The sequence below is a fragment of the Oncorhynchus nerka genome, linkage group LG5, assembly GCF_034236695.1.
Source record: "Oncorhynchus nerka isolate Pitt River linkage group LG5, Oner_Uvic_2.0, whole genome shotgun sequence".
NCBI lineage: Eukaryota > Metazoa > Chordata > Actinopteri > Salmoniformes > Salmonidae > Oncorhynchus > Oncorhynchus nerka.
This window is the reverse complement of record NC_088400.1, coordinates 37894230-37913610: the sequence shown is the minus strand read 5'-3', so window position 1 is coordinate 37913610 and position 19381 is coordinate 37894230.

The following is a 19381-nucleotide window of genomic DNA, read 5'->3' as shown; positions in this document are numbered from 1 at the left end:
ACAATATCTTTGCAGTTTTGGAAACGTCAGAGTGTTTTCTTTCCAAAGCTGTCAATTATATGCATAGTCGAGCATCTTTTCGTGAGAAAATATCTTGTTTAAAACGGGGACATTTTTTCATCCAAAATGCATAACTGGTTTTAACACAGTGTCCAAAGACGGGCCAGAAGTATACAGAATGGTGTCGTCTGCGTAGAGGTGGATCAGAGAATCACCAGCAGCAAGAGTGACATCATTGATGTATACAGCGAAAAGAGTCGGCCCGAGAACTGAACCCTGTGGCACCCCCATAGAGACTGCCAGAGTTCCGGACAACAGGCCCTCCGATTTGACACACTGAACTCTATCTGAGAAGTAGTTGGTGAACCAGGCGAGGCAGTCATTCGAGAAACCAAGGTTGTTGAGTCAGCCGATAAGAATGTGGTGATTGACAGAGTCGAAAGCCTTTGCCAGGTCGATGAAGACGGCTGCACAGTATCGTCTCTTATCGATGGCGGTTATGATATCATTTAGGACCTTGAGCATGGCTGAGGTGCACCTATGACCAGCTTGGAAACAAGATTGCATAGCGGAGAAGGTACGGTGGGATTCGAAATGGTCGGTGATCTGTTTGTTAACTTGGCTTTCGAAGACCTTAGAAAGGCAGGGTAGGATAGATATAGGTCTATAACAGTTTGGGTCTAGAATGTCTCCCCCTTTGAAGAGGGGGATGACCAAGGCAGCTTTCCAATCTTTGGGGTTGCAACAATTTAGGCAAATCATTTTAGAAGAGAGGGTCCAGATTGTCTAGCCCAGCTGATTGGATTTGGGTGAAATAGAAATGGGGAGTGTTTCCTGCAAGTTGCTGCAGGGTGTACAGGGCTGTTGACCGGGGTAGGGGTAGCCAGGTGGAAAGCATGACCAGCCGTAGAATAGTGATCATTGAAATTCTCAATTATCGTGGTGATGACAGTGTTTCCTAGCCTCAGTGCAGTGGGCAGCTGGGAGGATGGGCTCTTATTCTCCATGGATTTTACAGTGTCCCAGAACTTTTGGGAGTTTGTGCTACAGGATCTGTTTGAAAAAGCTAGCCTTGGCTTTCCAAACTGCCTGTGTAAATTGGTTCCTAACTTCCCTGAAAAGTTGCATATCACGGCGGGGGCTATTTGATGCTACTGCAGTACACCACAGGATGTTTTTGTGCTGGTCAAGGGCAGTCAGGTCTGAAGTGAACCAAGGGCTTTAACTGTTCCTGGTTCTACATTCTTTGAATGGGGAATGCTTATTTAAGATGGTGAGGAAATTAGGTCAATATCCTTCCAGGATACCCGGGCCAGGCCGAATAGAAAGGCCTGCTCGCTGAAATGTTTTAGGGAGCGTTTGACAGTGATGAGGGGTGGGCGTTTGACCGCAGACCCATTACGGACGCAGGCAATGAGGCAGTGATCGCTGTGATCCTGTTTGAAGACAGCAGAGGTGTATTTGGAGGGCAGGTTGGTTAGGATGGGGAATGGTGGTAAATATGAGGGTGCCCATCTATACAGATTTGGTGTTGTACCTGGTAGGTTCATTGAGGTTCATTGTGAGATTGAGATTGGTCTATAGCAAACTGCAACGGTGAGAGACTTGTTTCTGGAAAGGTGGATTTTGAAAAGTAGAAGCTCAAATTTTGGGGGCACACACCTGGATAGTATAACAGAACTATGCAGGCTATTTCTGCAGTAGATTGCAACTCCGCCCCTTTTTGCATTTCTATCTAGTTGGAAAATGTTATAGTTAGGGATGGAAATTCCTATCCTGGCCTTCCTAAGCCAGAATTTAGGACATCCGGGTTGCCAGAGTGTGCTAAAGCAGTGAATAAATGAAGTGAATAAAGCAGTGAATAAAACAAACTTAATGTTAACATGAATGAACTGATGAAAGATTCATCTTTGGTTATCAAACCTTCAGACAAGGGGGATGCTGTGGCTGTTTTAGACTTTGAAAAATATAAAGAAGAGATTCAGAGACAACTCAGTAATGAATGTTTCTATAGAAAACGGAGTGTTGATCCCACACAGGTGTTCCCAAGGGATATATGCTCAAATCTGGAGCCCTATTAAACAACCTTATCTCAAAACTTATCTCAAAACTCAAAAGACCTTTGCTGCACATGTGCCATACGTCCATGCCTGTACATTTTGGCAAAATTACACAAACCTAAAACACAACAAGGCAATTGTCCAGGCAGATCAGCGGTGGCAGGAATACATGAGATGTAATAAAAGAGTCTACAAAGTTCAACAATGGCTCTAGCATTGAGCTAGCATTGCCATCACATGTCAAATAATGTGTGGACTTCTAAAACAAGATCTCACCAATAATGGTATTAACAGACTGTATTTTGGTCACATTAGATGTTGAGAGTCTATTTACCAGCATTCCCCATACAGGCGGCTGGTAGACCTAGCTCTCTATTAGGGAGACAGAGATACTAACGAATCCCCACCAACCAACTTTATTCTAGAGCTGGCTGAATATGTTTTGACGTGTAACTATTTCAGGTTTGATGATGAATACTACCTCCAAACGAATGGAACATCGATGGGCTCCACATTCGCTCCGAGCTATACTAACCTTCAAGTGGGTCTTTTTGAAGAATGTTTTGTTAATAATGAAAACTAAAATCCATGTTTGAATTAAGTACTAAAGTGGTATCGATATATTGACTACATTTTTGAATATGGGGAGGAACGGGAGAAGAGCTGTCAGACTTTATGGCATTACTCAATGACATTGACCCCAATCTCAAATTCACTATTGAATGTGACACTAAATGTGTTCATTACCTCGACATGTGGATTGAGAAATCAAATGGAACCCTGTTTACAACTCTGTATAGAAAAGAAACGGACAGAAAAACTCTATTGCAGGGGAACAACTTCCACCCTGACATGCTGACCAAATCTGACCAAATCTGACGCACTCACTTGATTTTTTTCACCACACCAGAACACGCACGTTTAAATATCAAAATAAACTCTAAACCAAATATATTAATTTGGGGATAGGTCGAAAAACATAAACATGTATGGCAATTTAGCTAGCTAGCTTGCTGGTGATAGCTAATTTGTCCTGGGATTTAAACATTGGGTTGTTATTTTACCTGAAATGCACAAGGTCACCTACTCTGACAATTAGTCCACAGATAAAACGGTCAACCGAATTAGTTTCTCGTCATCTCTCCTCCTTCCTATAAGCTTCTTTTTCTTCTTTGGACTTCATATGGCGGGTGGCAACCAACTTCATGGTGCATTACTACAACCTACTGGAGTGTAGATGTCAGTTCATCTTTCAATCACCCACGTGATTGCTTCTAAAAACCAATTAGGAGATTTGAGAGGCAGGACTTGCAGCGCGTTAAGTGTCACAAATAGAACCAACTTCTATTTTAACGCCTGGTCACACAGACCGTACGAGCCGTGTGGGTGCAATGATTGAATAACATGTATGTGTACATTTATTTTGCAACGTGACGCACACGCAACGCGAGTGGTGTGGTCAGCACGTGAGCCATTAAAATGAGGACTTCCAAGACACAGCAGGGTGGCAGGTAGCCTAGTGGTTAGCGTATTAAACTAGTAACCGAAAGTGTTGCAAGATCGAATCCCAGAGCTGACAAGCTAAGTCTGTCATTCTGCCCCTGAACAAGGCAATTAACCCACTTTTCCTTGGCCGTCGTTGAAAATAAGATTTTGTTCTTAACTGACTTGCCTAGTAAAAACAAATGTCTGTTTTTCAGACTGTGCTCTATATATGCCACTCCACAGAGGACTATCTAGAAAAAAAGCAGTGGAGATCCGCAATAGGTTTCCAAGCTTATTAAAGAGCATTGTGCGGGTTTCTTCTTTTTTCTCATTTCATTCAACTGTTTACCATGCACCTGCAAAAAAGATAGCTCAGATGTGCGAGTGCCTTTCGAATTTTGAATATTTTAACGTATGAGTGTGTGTGTGTGTATTTCTGTGTTTATAACCAGTATCTAGGCTTTAGCTTTCTTGTCCTCCTCCCACCTCTGTTGACATTAGAAGACGTTCCCAGGCATTTGGCCTCCTCAGTGTAAAGAGGTGGCCAACTGGAATTCAACCCTGGGTGAAGCAGGAGTCAAAAGCAGTCTGAAATTCGGGTTCCCTCCTCACAGTCTGTGGCGCTCACAGCTCCACATCTCCTTAGTCATACCCTGTCATCAGATCACGCATCCATATCACTTTAGTCATACCCTGTCATCAGATCATGCATCCACATCTGTTTTCTCATACTCTGTCATCAGATCACGCATCCAAATCTCATTTTTGGGGGGTTTTGCTTTGTTTTTGGAAGGGTTTGCTGTGTATGAGATGCATACAGTATTTTACATTGATATTCCACTGATGTTGTGATCTTCTGTTTTTTGTTAGGGCTAGGGTCCTTTTTGCTGAATTTCCGCCTGACTTACGTTCCCAAAGTAAACTGCCTGTTACTCAGGCCCAGAAGCCTGTATGAGACTATTCCAAAGAAAAACCAACCCCAATTTTCTTTTTTTGAGAGCCCATGCTCTTACAATGGCAAGTATAGGGGAATATCAAAATCCAGCTCCCAGATTTCAATTCCTATGGCTTCCACTAGATGTCAACAGTCTTTGTTCAAGGTTTCAGGCTTGTAACTTGAATAACAAGTAAGAAATATGTGTTTTAGTTCAACAACACGAGCTAGGAAATCCATGTTTGTGTGATGATGAGGACACACACCTACTAATATTGCTTTCCTATTAAACATACCTCTTTCTGTATGAAATATTATACTTTAATTACATTTTAGGGTACCTGAGGATTAAATAGAATCGTATTTTGACTTGTTGAAACAAAGTTTAGGTGTAGATTTTTGGATTCCTTTCTCTGCGGGTTGAACGGGTGGATTACTTAAGTCAATGGTGCCAACTAAATGGACTTTTTGGCATATAAAGAAAGATTTCATCTAACAAAACGACACTACATGTTATAGCTGGGACCCTTTGGATGACAAATCAGAGGAAGATTTTCAAAAAGTAAGTACATTTTTAATTGCTATTTGTGAATTTATGAAACCTGTGGGAAAATGTATTTATGTGGGGCTCCGTCCTCAAACAATCGCATGGCATGCTTTCGCTGTAAAGCCTACTGTAAATCGGACTGTGCAGTTAGATTAACCTGTTGAGTATAGGGGGCAGTATTTTGATGTTTGGATGAAAAACGTACCCACATGAAACTGCCTATTTCTCAGGCCCAGAAGCTAGAATATGCATATAATTGTCAGATTAGGATAGAAAACACAAGTTTCCGAAACTGTCAAAATATTGTCTGTGAGTATAACAGAACTGATATTGCAGGCGAAAACCTGAAGAAAATCCAACCAGGAAGTGCCTAAGAGAAATGAATCTCCCTGTTCCATTGCATGCCTTCCCTCCATTTAAAGGGATATCAACCAGATTCCTTTTCCTATGGCTTCCACATGGTGTGAACAGTGTTTAGACATAGATTCAGGCTTTTATTCTGAAAAATGAGCGAGAACGATCACATCGTGTCAGTGGATGGCTGGGTACAGCAGAGTTTTTGCATGCACAACAGCTTGGAGCAGACATTTTCTCTCTCTCTCCTATTGAAAAAGGTACGGTCCGGTTGAAATATTATCGATTATTTATTGGAAAACAACCTGAGGATTGATTATAAAAAATGTTTGACATGTTTCTACGAACTTTACGGATACTATTTTGAATTTTTGTTGGCCCGTCATGACCTGCCTGTGGATTTCTGAACAAAACGCGCCAACCAAATGGAGGTTTTTGGAAAATAATCTTTATCGAACAAAAGGAACATTTATTGTGTAACTGGGAGTCTCGTGAGTGCAAACATCCGAAGATCATCAAAGGTAAGCGATTCATTTTATTGCTTTTCTGACTTTCGTGACCACTCTACTTTGCTGCTAGCTGTTTGTAATGTTTTGTCGGCTGAGAGATGTCCTAACAAATGCTTGGATAGCTTTTGCTGTAAAGCTTTTTTTAAATCTGACACGCTGGGTGGATTAACAACAAACTAAGCTGTGTTTTGCTGTATTTCATGAAAATTTTATATTTTTAGTAATTTAATTTTAATTTGGCGCTCTGCAATTCAGCGGATGTTGACGAAAATGATCCCGCTTACGGGATGGGTGCACCAAGAAGTTAACAAGAATTTAAGCTTTCAAACGATAAAAGACACTTGTATGTACCTAAATGTTTAATAACCATAATTTTCATGATTATTCTTTTGAATTACTCGCCCTGCAGTTTCACAACCGGGATGCCTAGCCTGTAGGAAGTTGGTCGATAAGAGTTTACCTGAGATTTCTGTTGTCATCACTGAAAACCAAGAAACCCTGGTAACAGGTTTTGAAAACCCCTCCCTGTACATGTTCACAAGTCAAAGTCAAACCCATATTACCTGGTAGTAAGACATTCCTAGGCTTGATGTGTTTCATGGTTTCAAAGACCATGTTGACCATCAACATACATTGCGTGGGAGACTGTTTTTTTTTATTCTTTAACTTGAGCTCTCTACAGATGTTTCTTGTTTCACTTTTCATTTCGTGTTGGTTCCAGATTTTAAACAAGTCGGGTGCTTTCTCTCTGTGGCAATCAAACTCTAAAGCAACAGCATGAAAATAGGAATTCATTTGTGTGGCTGATTGAACTTGAATTCAATTCCTCCAAAAACAGCACAGCCGAAACCTGCCTCCCTCTCTCATCAAGAACGTTTGATCAACTTTTTCATCTGATGTTGTGAGCATTTCAATATTTGCCCAATAGCTGTTCTCCTTTCTTCTCCGGCTCTACAGCACAGTTCCACATTCTCCCCAAAATGTAATTGGTTCAGAAATCAAAGAAGATATGTGTGAAAACGGAAAAAAAGAGATTCACACAGTAGTTGAGAACCTTATAACAACTCAGACTGTGATCATACACTTGTAGTTGTATTCAACTTTTAGCTGAGAATCTGAGGGGCCCTCTCCATCCCCCCCTCTCTCTCTCTCTCTCTCTCTCTCTCTCTCTCTCACACACACACTTTTTATTTGATTCTGCATATTATTCTGACTCCTGGGGCTGTTGTGCTTCATTTGAGGTGAGGATATACACACATCTCTCTCTCCTTCAATTTCTCCACATCAATGTCTCTCCTTCACCCTCTCCTTCCCCTCTCTCTTTTTTTCAGTAATGATCAGTGGAATGTAAGTCCACTCGCAGTACTGTAGTCTGATCTACCTCTCAGAAATAATGAAAAATACCATAATCTATCTCTCCACTCATGGCATGTACATTACAGTACAGTAAGTTGTCCACTTGTCCCATTATATGAAGAGTTGCTACAATCACACACATACATCAGAGTACAGACATGACATGATTAGTGGTGTTTGTTAATTCCTTCCCACAAGTTTTTAGGGGAGGTTGATGAGGCTGTGAGAGGAAAGGGAAGGTGACGCTTCACTGTGTCTCTGGCACCCCAGGGCAACTAAACAACTGTATACATGCTAAGTTTATCTATGAAATGTATATTTAGGCATACATATAAACAGAAAGGAAAATTAGATGGCTTTAAAGCTTTTTAATGGTTTCTTTCTTGCATTGAGACAGTATATTGTACACTGGCCTGGCCATCTTCCCTCCCTCTCTGTAAGGTGCTTTGCAGCAGCGTAACCGGTGGTGTGGGAGGTATTTGGGCCACTCAGAGGCAGCTTTGAAATGATCCCGACTGGAGGAGCACGATTCAGAGGATCATCCTGGATGTGGAAGGTGACTATCCGAGATGAGCCCTTACAAACTCCCGGCCTCAGCTCAGAAATACTGACACAAACAAACACTGATACACACATAAACACACACACACCTACAGTACCCTACTCCAGGCACGTGCACAGATAGGTCTCTAGTGGTGCTGGAACACCTCTTGTTAAAAAATAACCATTCTGATTGGTGGTATTTTCTTTAATCACTTTTTGATTTGAAACTCGTTTCTCTATTGTAGCTTTAAATGTAACGAATTGCGTTTGAAATGAATACGATAAATGACTTTGGAGTTGCTAGCGTGTGTCGTGTCACGCTCAGCGACAGGATAGGGGCACGTCTAGTCCGGTTGTTTGTCTGCAACAGAACATATTCAAATCAAGGACTAGTGAGCTAGCTGTTTCATCTAGCTAGCTAGGTACATTCACAATGATCAGCATTTCGCTACCCCTGTAGTGGTAACATTAGCTTGCTTAGCCTAAAATGTGTGATCAGTGAGTTTGATTTTGCAGAAAAGAAATTAAGGCCTATGACCCCACAAAACAATTATAATGGAGAATTTTGTTACAGGAGGAGCAGACAACCATGAGCACCTGCCCCATCAAAGGCCTTTGCACAGGCCTACATAGCACACCACAAACCTAATAACACGCATTGCTACATCAGCCAGGTCACAGAAGGTCGCAGAAGGTCACTTTGAAGGCTGTAAAGGTGTAGACCTTAGTGACTGTAGTGGGGGTAAAACATATTTCTCTATGAAATATCTCTGTGTGCTCCACAAGAGAAAGCTGTTATTCTGGGTGATACGTGTATGCAGAGCATCAGACTCCTGCGACAAGGACTGCAATAAGATAGGGCTTCTACACTGACTCAGTGTGTGTATGTGTTTGTGTTCGTGAGGGAGATGGCGGAAGAGAAAGAGACGGGAGAGAGAGAAAGAAAGATAGACAGAGACAAAGAGAGATTTTTGAAGGTCCGTGGACATGTTTACAGTTTTGTCCCTTCACTCCAACCTCTTATTTTTTTATGATGTTTATAGTCAGTGACGGCCTACCTTAGTCATACCTTGTCATCAGATCACGCAACCATGGTCTGAACCTCTAACCAGGACTACAGAGATGGACTGGACTGGTGACTCCTGTTCGCTTTAATAAGACTCAAACTCAGTCCAACAATGGCCATTAAGATGTCAGAGACACACAACAGGCCACTCTCACAAGGGACCAACACAAAGACGTCTAGGGGGGCAGTGAAGCCGCAGTAACGCTACAGGACAGAACAGGGGACAGAACACACAGCTTGACCACCAGAGAGTGAGATGCAGTGGGGGTTGTGGGGAAGAGACATTCTCTGTGTGTGTGTGTGTGTGTGTGTGTGTGTGTGTGTGTGTGTGTGTGTGTGTGTGTGTGTGTGTGTGTGTGTGTGTGTGTGTGTGTGTGTGCGCGCTCAACGCTGGTTATTAAAACAGATGCTCGGACCAGAGGTCCCCACAAGAATAGTAAACAAAGAAAGTTGACCAACTGGGGACATTTTGTTCGTCCCCACAAGGTCAAATGCCATTTCTAGGGGGTTTAAGGTTAAGGTTAGAAATACTGTTAGACTTATGTTTAGGGAATAGGACTGAATTATATGTCCCCACAAGGTTAGCTGCGCAAGACTGTGTGTGTGTGTGCTCCAGACGAGTCAGCTATAATAACGTACACCTGTATATCCAGAATGTAATCAATGCAAACAAATCATGGGTGTAGGGGCGGTTTGAACCTATGGGTGTTGGGTGTTCTGAACCTATGGGTGTATGTGTGGTCTGAACCTATGGGTGTAGGGTGCTCTAAACCTATGGGTGTATGGGCGGTCTGAACCTATGGTGTAGGGTGTTCTAAACCTATGGGTGCATGGGCAGTCTGAACCTATGGGCGTTGGGTGTTCTAAAGCTATGGGTGTATGGTGTTCTAAACCTATGGGTGTATGGGCGGTCTGAACTTATGGGTGTAGGGGCAGCCTGAACCTATGGGTGTAGGATGTAGCAATTTTGTTTTTACATTGGATAAATGTAGAGACTCAGAGCTAGAAAATGATATATCATACACTGATTTGAGGAACAATGGGAATGTAATTCTGCTTTGAAAGTTGATCAACTTGTAAACTCACTTTTGAGAAAATGGCCTTTGAATGTTTTGGTATCTAGTGAATAGCTCTTCTTTGTGTACTCAGCATCGTTCTCACCCTCTTAAGCTTTAACACCACCCAACTTGTTTTGCTCTCGAAGTGTTCAGAGCGCACACTTGGTGCTCTGACCAATGATTTGCTTACCTCTGGATAACATGAAAATAACCTAACCAGATCTGTTGGCAACAATTTCATTGTGCTATTTTGCCAACGTTTACTGAGACAGGCCATATTCAATGGGTGTTGTACACTTTAGCTTAAGACATCTAGATAGCGAGCTAAACAATAAACCTAACTAGGTACACAACGTGTAAGATCACACACGTTGGGCCACGTTAGCTAACAAGCCAGCCAGCTAACGTTAGTTACTTAAACAACAATGAACATAGTGCCAAATCATGTCATTACTACTGTGCTTGAATCTGCTGGCAGCTAACCAATAAGATCCAACGTTAGCTAACTAACATTAGGCTCTAATTAGCAAAGCAAACGGCTCTGGGATACGAATAGTAACGTCAGCTAAGGAGCCAGCCTGCTAACGTTAACTAGCTAGCTAACAGTACACTTTAGCTTAAGACATGTACCTAGCTAGCTAGGTAAACAACGTGTAAGATCACAAAAGTCATGTAACGTTAGCTAACGACCCAGCCAGCTAACGTTAGCAAGCTAAACAACAATGAAGTGCCAAATCATACCGTTACTACCCTGCATGAAGCTGTTGGGAGCTAACCAACCAGGTTCAATGTTAGCTAGCTAACATTAGGCTCTAACTAGCAAAGCAAATGGCTCTGGGATACGAATAATAACATCATACACGTAACGTTAGCTAGGGAGCCAGCCAGCTAACGCTAGCTAGCTAGCTAACAGTACACTTCAGCTTGAAATGAAATCCCTTTCTGTCAAAATTAGAAATGTGTAATAGTCTAGCGTTAGCTATTTTACCTTACATCATCATGCATGATGAACACATCTCCCTGTCACAGATGCCATGCCACAGTTTCCCTTAGTTTGAAGATGTAATCCGGAGACAGGTGGTTTTTTCCATCTCTTTAGTTATCATACACTAATTCCACTGATTTCTGAAAAAAAAAAAAAAACTTCAAAAGGCTCTCCTGTGAAGTCGTGACTTGCAACATACGCCTAGTTTCCTGAAACGGGTCACAGATAGCAGCAGAGTGAATATCCACCACATCCCACACGTCATCATTTGGAGGCCATTCTCGTTCCCAGGTGTCATAGCAGCTTTTTCCCATTATTATTGTGTTAAACAGGATACATGCTGGCGTCACAAATCAATGGTGAGAATCAACTTTCTATATAGCAAGGCAGGGAGTCCTCTAAGAACTTGAAATGCATTCACCCACCAGATCAATTTCCCCATGCATTGTCTCTGTTTTTGCCGTCAGAAAAACTCTGAGTGGGTTTCAATGTGCGTGCATGCATATACTTTTAGCACAATTTCTCATACAGCAGTTATTAATTCACACATTCACTGCTAATGCGTACAGTATCCACTGGGATTGTATTGACTTTCATGTTTAAAACTCCCACTTATTATTGGCTCATGCTTTCATCAAGTTGCCTTGATGGTTGCAAGGACTTGACGGGTTCTATGGCAACAGTTGCAGTCTGTGATGTCATGGTGGGACACAATGAAGACAAACTGTAATTCTGAATGATCCCGATCCTAGATGATCTTATTGGAACAGCGTACAGAAGTGCACAGTGTTCTATGGCTGTCTATGGACTGGAATAACCCAGGTTAAAATGACCTTCATAAAAAAAGCAAGCACCCTTTAAATAGAGTAGGAAGCCTGGAAGCGAACAGGGGCACAAACACACATACGCACACATTCAAGCACACTCATATTCAAGCACACACTCGCACACACACACAATGGGGAACACACTCTGGCCTGTAATAACAGGTAGCCTGAGCCTAAACCACACTGACATGTCAAAACAGGCCAAGTCTGTAGGTCAGTGTGTGTGTGTGTGTGTGTGTGTGTGTGTGTGTGTGTGTGTGTGTGTGTGTGTGTGTGTGTGTGTGTGTGTGTGTGTGTGTGTGTGTGTGTGTGTGTGTGTGTGTGTGTTCATGTGTGTACGTTCTGTATTGTTTTCTTGGAGGTGTTTCAGGTCCTAATTAAGTAATAGCATGTGCCTTTTTTTTTCCTTTCAGTGTTTAGTCATTACGGGCTAGGCGCCAGAGGGACACCTGTCGACAACATCCGGTGAAATTGAAGGGCGCGCAATTCAAATTAATAATCATAACAATTATGGATATTAAACATTTAGGTACATGCAAGTGTCTTATATTGGTTAAAAGCTTACATTCTTGTTCATCTGACTGCATTGTCCGATTTACAATAGGCTTTACAGCGAAAGTGTGCCATGCGATTGTTTGAGGATGGCGCACCACATCAACATATTTTTCCACCGGCACAGGCTTCATAAAATCACAAATAGCGATTAAATATTCACTTACTTTTTCAAAATCTTCCTCTGATTTGCAATCCAAAGGGTCCCAGCTACAACATGTATGGTCGTTTTGTTAGATAAAATCCTTCTCTATATCCCAAAACGTCTGTTTAGTTGGCACCATCGATTTGAGTAATCCACTCATTCAACATGCATAGAAAGGAATTCAAAAAGCTACCGCTAAACTGTTGCTATTTTCTCTCAGGTACCCTAAAATGTAAATAAACTATAATATTTCATACAGAAAGAAGTATGTTTAATAGGAAAGCAAAATTAGCAGGTCACGTACCCACAGACTGATTTCCAACTCTGACTCCCAGTACTAAAACTCTAAATTCTTTCTCGTTTGGGAAGAAACAAGCCTGAAACCTTGAGCAACGACTGTTGACATCTTGTGGAAGCCATAGGACATGCAATCTGGGAGCTGGAATTGCATATGCACCTATGCTTTCCATTGTAAGAGCATGGGCTCTCTCAAAAATAAAACTTCAGTTGGTGTTTCTTTGGATTTTCTCCTACCATATCAATTGTGTTATAGTCTCATAAATTATCTTAACATTTCTACAAACTTCAATGGTACCAATTATATGCATATCCTGGCTTCTGGGCCTGAGTAACAGGCAGGATGTTCTTTGGGCACATCAGTCAGACAGGAAGTGGAGAAAAATAGACCCTAGCCTGAAGACGTTTTTAAAAAAGAATGATTTTGCCAGATGAGCTGGACTGTGGAACATGGCTGCCTTGTGTGTCGTGCATCCTCTCCTCTCCTCTCCTCTCCTCTCCTCTCCTCTCCTCTCCTCTCCTCTCCTCTCCTCACTCTCTTCTCCTCTCTCTTCTTCTCTCCTCTCTTTTCCTCTACTCCACTCTTCTCTCCTCTCATGTCCTCTTCTCCACTCTCTTCTCCTCTCCCCTTCTCTTCTCTCTTCTCTCCTCTTCTCTCTTGTCCTCTCCTCTCTGAAATCAAATCAAATTGTATTTGTCACATGCTTCGTAAACAACAGGTTTATACTACTAGTGAAATGTTTACTCACAGGCCCTTCCCAACAATGTAGAGTGAAAGAAAGTAGAGAAATAATAGAATAGTTAAACACTTAAAAATACAAGTAATAATAAATACACAATGACTAACGATAATAACTTGGCTATATACACAGGGTACCCGTACCGAGTCAATGTGCAGGGGTACTAGGTAATTGAGGTATATATGTACATATAACTAGGAATATAGTGATAGATAATAAACAGCAACAGCACCGTATGTGATGAGTCAAAAAACATTGTGCAAAAGGGGTTAATGCAGATATTCCGGGTAGCTATTTGGTTAACTAATTAACTAACTATTTAGCAGTCTTACGGCTTGGGGTAGAAACTGTTCAGGTTCCTGTTGGTTCCAGACTTGCTGTGCGGTAGCAGAGAGAACAGTCTATGACTAGGGTGGCTGGAGTCTATGACCATTTTTAGGGCCTTCCTCTGGCACCGCCTGGTATAGAGGTCCTGAATGGCAGGGAGCTAGGCTGTACGCACCTCCCTCTGTAGCGCCTTGCGGTCGGATGCCAAGCAGTTGCCATACCAAGTGGTGATGCAGCCAGTCAAGATGCTCTCAATGGTGCAGCTGTAGAACTTTTAGAGGATCTGAGGACCCATGCCACATCTTTTCAGCCTCCTGAGGGGGAAGAGGTGTTGTCGTGCCCATATCATGACTGTGTTGGTGTGTTATAGCTCCTTAGTGATGTGGACACCTAGGAACTTGAAGCTCTCGACCCACTCCACTACAGCCCCGTCAATGTGAGCCCTGTCGATGACACAGTGTACAAGGATAGAACAGCCCATATCCACCATGCATGACAGATCCTCTAATTATAACATTCTCTCCTCATCTCCTTTCCTCTCTCTCCTGTCCCCTTCTCCCCTCTCCTCTCTTCTCTCTTCTCTCTTGTCCGCTCCTCTCCTCCCGTCAAAGGAGTGACACTATGGCAACAGTGAATCATCCTCTAGAACAGCCAGCCAATGAAACACAGAGTTTGAGTCTAATAAAAAAAATGATCACCTCTTTTGCAAGGCAACAACCAGTGGTGTTCCAAAACTTAATTCACATCAGGAAGTACCTGTCTGTCACGCCCTGGCCTTAGTTATCTTTGTTTTATTTATTATTTTGGTTGGGTCAGGGTGTGACATGGGGGATTTGTGTTTTGTCTGGTCTAGGGGTTTTGTATATTTATGGGGCTGTTTCCTTTCTAGGTAGTTTGTATGTCTATGGTTGCCTAGATTGGTTCTCAATTAGAGGCAGCTGTCTATCGTTGTCTCTGATTGGGAACCATATTTAGGCAGCCATATTCTGTGGGTACTTTGTGGGTGGTTGTCTTCTGTCTTTGTGTCATTGCACCAGATAGGACTGTTTCGGTTTTCACTTTTGTTGTTTTGTATTTTGTAGTGTTCTCGTTTCTTCGTATATATTAAAGATGTTGAACACTAACCACGTTGCATTTTGGTCCTCCTCTCCTTCAGCGGAAGAAAAACGTTACACTGTCGCTCCACACAGGGTAGCTGCATTGCTATGACAGGGTGGCCACATGGTAATGCCATGACAGGGTAGCCACATTGTACTGCCATGACAGGGTAGCCACATGGTACTGCCATGACAGGGTAGCCGCATGGTATTGCTATGACAGGGTAGCCACATGGTAATGCCATGACAGGGTAGCCACATGGTACTGCCATGACAGCGTAGCCACACGGTAATGCCATGACAGGGCAGCCTTATGGTATTGCTATGACAGGGTAGCCACATGGTACTGCCATGACAGGGTAGCCACATGGTACTGCCATGACAGGGTAGCCACATGGTACTGCCATGACAGGGTAGCTGCATGGTATTGCTATGACAGGGTAGCCACACGGTAATGCCATGACAGGGTAGCCACATGGTACTGCCATGGCAGGGTAGCCACACGGTAATGCCATGACAGGGTAGCCACACGGTAATGCCATGACAGGGCAGCCTTATGGTAATGCCATGACAGGGTAGCCTTATGGTAATGCCATGACAGGGTAGACACATGGTACTGCCATGACAGGGTAGCCACATGGTAATGCCATGACAGGGCAGTCTTATGGTAATGCAATGACAGGGTAGACACATGGTACTGCTATGACAGGGTAGCTACATGGTACTGCCTAGACAGGGTAGGCACATTGTAATGCCATGACAGGGTAGCCTTATGGTAATGCCATGACAGGGTAGCCACATGGTACTGCCATGACAGGGTAGCCACATGGTACTGCCATGGCAGAGTAGCCACATGGTACTGCCATGACAGGGTAGCCTTATGGTAATATCATGGCAGGTTAGCCTTATGGTAATATCATGACAGCGTAGATACATGGTACTGCCATGACAGGGTAGCTACATGGTACTGTCATGACAGGGTAGCCTTATGGTAATACCATGACAGGGTAGCTACATGGTACTGCCATGTCAGAGTAGCCACATGGTAATGCCATGACAGGGCAGCCTTGTGGTAATGCCATGACAGGGTAGCCACATGGTACTGCCATGGCAGGGTAGCCACATGGTACTGCCATGACAGGGTAGCCACACGGTAATGCCATGACAGGGCAGCCTTATGGTAATGCAATGACAGGGTAGCCACATGGTACTGCTATGACAGGGTAGCCACACGGTAATGCCATGACAGGGCAGCCTTATGGTATTGCTATGACAGGGTAGACACATGGTACTGCGATGACAGGGTAGCCACATGGTAATGCCATGACAGGGCAGCCTTATGGTAATGCCATGACAGGGTAGCCTTATGGTAATGCCATGACAGGGTAGACACATGGTACTGCCATGACAGGGTAGCCACATGGTAATGCCATGACAGGGCAGTCTTATGGTAATGCAATGACAGGGTAGACACATGGTACTGCTATGACTGGGTAGCTACATGGTACTGCCATGACAGGGTAGGCACATGGTAATGCCATGACAGGGTAGCCTTATGGTAATGCCATGACAGGGTAGCCACATGGTAATGCCTTGACAGGGTAGCCACATGGTACTGCCAATGGCAGGGTAGCCACATGGTACTGCCATGACAGGGTAGCCACACGGTAATGCCATGACAGGGCAGCCTTATGGTAATGCCATGACAGGGTAGCCACATGGTACTGCTATGACAGGGTAGCCACACGGTAATGCCATGACAGGGCAGCCTTATGGTATTGCTATGACAGGGTAGACACATGGTACTGCCATGACAGGGTAGCCACATGGTAATGCCATGACAGGGCAGCCTTATGGTAATGCCATGATAGGGTAGCCTCATGGTAATGCCATGACAGGGTAGACACATGGTACTGCCATGACAGGGTAGCCACATGGTAATGCCATGACAGGGCAGTCTTATGGTAATGCAATGACAGGGTAGACACATGGTACTGCTATGACAGGGTAGCTACATGGTACTGCCATGACAGAGTAGGCACATGGTAATGCCATGACAGGGTAGCCTTATGGTAATGCCATGACAGGGTAGCCACATGGTAATGCCATGACAGGGTAGCCACATGGTAATATCATGACAGGGTAGATACATGGTACTGCCATGACAGGGTAGCTACATGGTACTGTCATGACAGGGTAGCCTTATGGTAATGCCATGACAGGGTAGCTACATGGTACTGCCATGTCATGGTAGCCACATAGTAATGCCATGACATGGCAGCCTTATGGTAATGCCATGACAGGGTAGCCTTATGGTAATGCCATGACAGGGTAGACACATGGTACTGCCATGACAGGGTAGCCACATGGTAATGCCATGACAGGGCAGCCTTATGATAATGCAATGACAGGGTAGACACATGGTACTGCTATGACAGGGTAGCTACATGGTACTGCCATGACAGGGTAGGCACATGGTAATGCCATGACAGGGTAGCCTTATGGTAATGCCATGACAGGGTAGCCACATGGTAATGCCATGACAGGGTAGCCTTATGGTAATATCATGACAGGTTAGCCTTATGGTAATATCATGACAGGGTAGATACATGGTACTGCCATGACAGGGTAGCTACATGGTACTACCATGACAGGGTAGCCTTATGGTAATGCCATGACAGGGTAGCTACATGGTACTGCCATGTCAGGGTAGCCACATGGTAATGCCACAGAACAAGGGCATTTGAGATGATAATGTGTGTGTGTTGTTGCTGCCAATGCCCTTTAAGGCACTCCACAGACCTTTTAACAGCAGGCTGTCTGACTGGCACAATGCACGCAACATAATGATTCCTTTAGTTCCGTACACTAGAGCAGACGTACAGTAAGCTGTAGAAAATTACGTTATTTGATTGTACTCTGAAAGTGAAAGTGAATTGGCGTTATATCAGAACATGAACTAAAGTCACGATGTTCTGATTAAAGCCTTATGACAATGCATTTAGTTTATAGTGCCTGGTAGTATGTGTGTGTGGGGGTGTGTTAGTGTCGGTGTGTCTTCATACATCAATGATTAACCCATAAAGGGACCTGAGGCCAGCTGCGCAGTCCTCTGTTATAATTAGAGGATCTGTCAGAGTGGACGTGGGCTGTTCTCTCCTTGTACACTGTGAGTTCACTACTAGTCAGGTGAGTCGAGTCACAACGACTGTCACTCTGCCACAGTGATAGTAAAACACCACAGGCCTTTTCCTTTAACCCCCACCCCTGCTCTCACACACACACACACACACACACACACACACACACACACACACACACACACACACACACACACACACACACACACACACACACACACACACACACACACACACACTCATGCAAGCATGCACATAACGTTATATTAACAGCATTACTGCAAAAACAACTGTAACCGTCCATCACGACACACGCAAGCACATGTCTCTAATTTCAACCTCCCCTCACACAGAGAGAGGAATCCAGCACACAAAATCTAGCGAGTAGGTGGAACCCTACCACCTGAAGGCATCATGCTCTTTTAATGAAAGTGACCCACAAGCCTTCAGGACTGCTTTCTCCAACCCCTTCCCACACACACCCCTTTCATTCCCCACATTCGTGTAGCACGATTAGTCATACTTGGCCAGTAGACCCCCTCACTCTCTGTGTAAGGGGGCTGAGTCACACTCCCTCCCTCCGGTAGAGCTTCTAAAAAACCTTTAACCCCATATTCTAACCCCCCCACACATTCTAACCTTTGACCCCACAGTAAACACGTCACTTCCTGTTAGAGATCACATGCTGTACTGTATATTATTATTTTTCTCTCTCTCTCTCTTTCTCTCTAGTTCTTTCTCTCGCTCTCTCTTTCCATATCCTGTCAGCAGCCTACTGACCCATTTCTCTCTGTCTGTTAGGACAGTGTCCGGAAGGAATCTGCCTGCCCACCACAAAGCGTCTCTTTAACGCTTTGGGTTTCACTGTGGTCTCAGTGGTTCCTACAGTATGTCTGGTCTGTTGTCCACACTATGGTTTGTTTCATACATATCAGTTTATATCATCCACTTAAAGTCATAGTTTGCCCAAATTTCAAAATGACATATTGGTGTCCTGTTAGCAGTCTACTATGGACAAGTTATGACAGCAATCCATGCTTTTGTTTTGTTTACCTGATTTACTGTTTCAAATACACACTTTTTGGCATTATGGGCACAAATCCAATGCAAGTCAATGGTTCAGTTGGTTCACTTTATGTCCAAATCCTCTATAAGTAACCTAATTGAGTTACACAATCTTTTTTTAAAGATACTTCAGGAGTCCATAGATTGCTTACAGGGTAAGGAAACCAAAATGTTTTTTTTGTCATTTGGGCGAACTAGCCCTTTAATGAAAAAGGAGAGAGGAATCCATTTTGTTTGCATAGAAAAACCTACAATTGTAGTTCTTGCATAGTAACATCAACATTCCAAAGAAGT